The sequence below is a fragment of the Triticum dicoccoides genome, chromosome 5B (genome assembly GCF_002162155.2).
Source record: "Triticum dicoccoides isolate Atlit2015 ecotype Zavitan chromosome 5B, WEW_v2.0, whole genome shotgun sequence".
NCBI classification, from domain to species: Eukaryota; Viridiplantae; Streptophyta; class Magnoliopsida; order Poales; family Poaceae; genus Triticum; species Triticum dicoccoides.
This window is the reverse complement of record NC_041389.1, coordinates 46,271,297-46,276,067: the sequence shown is the minus strand read 5'-3', so window position 1 is coordinate 46,276,067 and position 4,771 is coordinate 46,271,297. Positions and strand designations below refer to the sequence as shown.

General features: G+C 38.6%; 1 pseudogene; it reads right to left on the bottom strand.

Moving 5' to 3' along the window:
• Window positions 1-1,463: 1,463 nt before the first annotated feature.
• Window positions 1,464-4,771, bottom strand: part of LOC119307269 — a 5,634-nt pseudogene continuing 2,326 nt past the window's right edge.

Sequence of the window (4,771 nt, the reverse complement as noted above, 5' to 3'; positions counted from 1 at the left end):
TTCAAAGTTTCAAAAACTATGCCGGTTTTCAATTTTTGTTTGTAAATTTATAAATATTAGAATTCAAAATTTGTTTGCATGTTTGAAAATTTCTTGACAAACTTAAATATTGTTCTGGTTGTCAAATTTGTACACAAATTAAAAAATTGTTCAATCTTTTACAAAATGTAATATCCAAATGATGTTTAATCTTTGAAAAAAAAATTCCCATTTTCAAAATTTTGTTCAGAAATTTCATAAAAATCTATAATTTCAAAAATTGTTTGCTTAATTTTGAAAAATGTTCTAAATATTAAAAAATGCTCGACTTTTTTGTTCCCAAACTGAGAAATGTTCGGTTTCAACAATATGTTCCCGTTTTCAATGTTTGTTCAAAATGTTGAAAATATTAATATTTTCCCGTTTTCAATGTTTCTTCATAGTGTTGAAAATATTAATATTTTAAAATTTGTTCACAAATTCAAAAAATGTTCGTGCTTTAAAAATTTGTGCACAAATTCGATATTGTCCACAAAATTGGAAAAATGTTCCCGTTTTCATAATTTGTTCACAAATTCAGAAAACTTCCCTGTTTTTATTTTTTTTTCACAAATTCAAATAAAGTGGGAATTCTAGAAAATTGTTCCTCTTTTTCTATATATGTTCACAAATTCAACAAATGTTCAGGTTTCCAAATTTGTTCACAAATTAAAATTTGTTCAGGAATTTCAGAAAATGTCCCTATTTTCCAAATTCATTCAGAAATTTAGAAAATGTTCTGTTTTTGAAAATGTTTCAGTTTTCAAAAATTGGGTTTAATAATCAACTCTGTTTTTTTTAAAACCTTTCAAGATTTTAAATATATGTTGCATCTGTGCTGGATGTTGGTTCTAAAACATTTACGCTGGTTCTTGTTTAGTAACCTTCCATAGCTCAACCGGTCAAAGCGCGTGGTCGGTTGCGTGAGATCCTGTGTTCAATCCTGTCGTTATGGCGTGTTTCTTTTTAGCTATCGATTTGTTTCCTTCATGGGCCGGCCCAGGAAGAGGCCTGCCTATGCGAAACTGCAGCTGTTTGCCGCAGAGAGCGGCGTATAGGAGCTCCCGCTGAGTTTGGCTTCATTTTTTTCGCTCGTAGTATATACATGTGATGTATCCTACATACACGTACCTGGAGGGCCCCCCCTGACGTTTATGGTTTAGACTTTGGTGGTAGTCTGAGGTTGTAATATGGACTAGAACAAAACAACCAGAATTCTCCTCAAACATACAGTTATGGAAACTTATTTCAAATTTCAAAATGAAACTCACATGTATGAAACATGGTCGAAAGCACACTTTTAAATAACTAGGGAAATGAGCCTTACATTAAATTCTTGCTCAAAACTGTGAACATATGAAATATGGAACATACATTGATGGAAGTTGAAACCTCTGGACCTTGAAAGCCCTTCCGACGGTGTAGTATTGGCTAGGAGTGTCCTTTGTTGCGAGTGACACATTACAAGAAGATTACCACGGATTGACTCTGACATCCCTATCCCAAAACTGTAGGTTGTTTTACTGGTAGTCGAAAGAAGTTGAAATTGCGAAGCCATGCCTTGAAACCTAGCCTTTTGAGTAGCATTACTTCCCCGATAGCTACCATGAAGATAAACCAGACAACATCGAGAAAAAGGAAAGGGGATACGATAGCACATGAAATATAAGCTATTTTGGGGGGCAGCTGGCTCTAGTACCACGTAGAGTCCAAACACAAATGCGGCAGCCAAGGACTTGGCCGAGCAATAGACAAAGACGATGGAGATGATGAAGGAGGTCATGCGCGTGCGTATGTCGACTGCGGTGACCCCAGCGTACATGACGTTCATGGTAGCTAGAGCTGAGGAAACGAGCGCCAGTGTGTTGGCGATGATGAACGCGTGAAAGACTGGTTTTCCAGCAAGCATAGCTATTCCAGCTGTTCCACGCTTACCCTTCAAGTCATCTGTTCGGAAGCCACCTGGTAAGGTGAAAGCTGCTGCGAAAGCTACCGTAACAATTAGCACTGACCCAATGCCAATAATCGGCGTGGAATCTGAGATCTTCTTTTCTTCCACTTTAATTTCTATTGGCGGGATATGTTCTTTGAGGAACCAATCACAGCGGTATGCAGCAGTTTTAGCTCCTGCACCTTTAAGTAGTAGGTATATCCTATTTCGTGGGTTCTGCAAGAAAAATAAGGTTAATGTGTTCCTCATGATCGAGTTGAAAATTCCACCAACCTACTCATATCTAGACCAGCATACTACCGATTCAAAAATATGGCAGAACAAGAATAAGATTGATGAACTAAGTACCAGCATGAAATTAAGGCCTTGTGGCATCTTCGTCCATGCAATATCTAGCGGTGTTTGGCCTTTGTTGTTCACTAAATCCAGCTGAACTTGCGGGTTCTGAATTAGAAGATAGAAACCCCACTGGTTCCCGACTATGGCAGCAAGATGGAGTGGACTGTTCCCATGATTGTCTTGCACGTTCATAATTGGTGCAAATGGTATGTGATGGTACCAACTTCCGACCACAAGAGGGTGCTCCTTCGCAATACCAACATGTAGGAAGTGTTGGCGCCGCCTCCTCGCAGCGCCGCTTCTTCTTCTACCTCGAGCTCCCTCACAAAACTCTCTTGTGGTTTCTCTCTATCTTCTTCTCTCAAGAACACAAGAACACACACATACACATGAAACTCTACACACACGCACACCTCACCGTGGGAGGAACCAGCTTTGCTTTGTTCTCCCGGTGAGACACACATATGCTACATCTTTTTTCCCTCAGCCCTCACGGCCTCACTTCATTACTCAGTATGCAACATGTATATATACATCAGGTGCTGGACTCACGCACGCACTACCAGCCACCTTAACCGGCCACTAACAGCACCCTCCACGCACTAACCCATTCGCCAACTGACTAGCTACATGCACGCCCATGTCAATCACTAACAAACTCACGCATGCACTGACTCTTGACTCGGCTAGCACCACGCACACATGCAGCTACAGCCTCACATACTCTAACTAATTCTGACTTGGCCAAATCACTTGGCTCAACCTGAATGAGCAGCCCGTCACGCTCCAGCCACGGTCGCATCTTGCCGCATCACACGGCGTTGCCTTATCGCATAGCAATATCCACATCTCCTCGTGCTCGCCGCGTCGCACGGCAGCCTGACATCTCATCTTCTCCGCGTGCCTCCGCTGAAGCTTCACCGGACTAGCTACTCTCTAACCTATCCTACATGCACAACGAAAGCAAACTAAATATGCAGATACATGGAATCAAGATTAAGTCTAACAGGAAGGTCTGGCCATTACCATCACGCAGTCCTGCGCATGTGGGCACCGTGTCCAGCAACACGCGAAGTGTAGACCGTGAACTTAGCGTTGCTGCCACATGTATAGGGAACGACCCACTATTGTCGCTTTGAAATGCGGCAGATTCGTCACAGTGCAATAGTAGTTTGATCACCTCCTTGCTTTGACTCCCCCATGATATGGCAATATGAAGAGGCGTACTTCCAGTCAATTTGTCCGCTTGTTTGGTGAGGGCCTTGTTCCAGTCCAGTAACTTCTTTGTAATCTCTGGAATTTCGGTTGTTCATTTAATTTGTCAGAGAGCTATGAGCCTATGATACAATTTCTTCAAGATGCATCTAGGTATGGTTTCACACCATTAACTTACTCAAATTTAATTGCAACTGAACCTAGCTAGACACTACTTTTTGGTTCGTCAAATCAAAATGAAAGAGTTAATCCCTTAACAGGGAATTGAAAGAATATAAAGCATGCTAAGGCCTTGATGTATGAAACCAAAATCTATACTTTTTTTTTTGAAACCAAAATCCATTGATCTGTTAGAACTAGAAAATAAACAACACACAATATTCTCATGTTTAAAGTTTTGACCTTTGACACAAAAGCATGGCATACTCTGGCTTACTCGACCGAGTTAATGAGCATCATGAGGGGAAGAAGAAATTAAATGAATGCTAACGATAAAAGAAAAAACTTATTTAACGAGGTTAACAATATTAATATTTTTAATGAATGTTTCTTTCTCTTTCTCCTGACTAGTTTTCTAATTAAAATATTAATATTGTTAACCTCGTTAAATAAGTTTTTCAACAAAATTATAGCAACCGACAACAGTAATCGCGACCCTTGGTAGTTTTAGAGAAAATAGATTGTGGGAAAACAACTGGCTATGGTTGTAGTCTGTTTAAAACCAAAACAAAAACCTTAAATTAGTTGGGAATTCTAACTATCCCGGAGTATAATTTTATTCTAGTTAGTTTTTTCACAGTAACCAACTATAAACTACTGAAATAACTCTCGCATTTTTGTTCTATTAACTTCCCGTTTTTTCTCTCTTGAACTTTGAGTATTCTTTTTCATTTTATTTTAGTTATAGAACTTCTATTTTATTTTCATGTGAGCTCGTCCTTTAATAGAGAATTAATTGGTAGAGTGGCTTTCAATTTTCTTTAGACAATGAATTGATTACTCATTTTAATTTGAACTTCTTGGTTTTTGTTTTAAAAATATGGAAATCCGCAAAAAGACCATGTACAAAATATTCTAATACAAAAAGGATCTATTATTCTAAAAAAATCTTTGTTTTGTGTATGAACTTTTTTTATTGTAGTGTATGAACAGAAAATTCTACACGGTGAACTTTCTTTGAGGGTTTTTATCTTGTATTTTGTTTTACTTTTTTACTTTTGAACGTTCTGGATTTTTCACGCTCTTTTC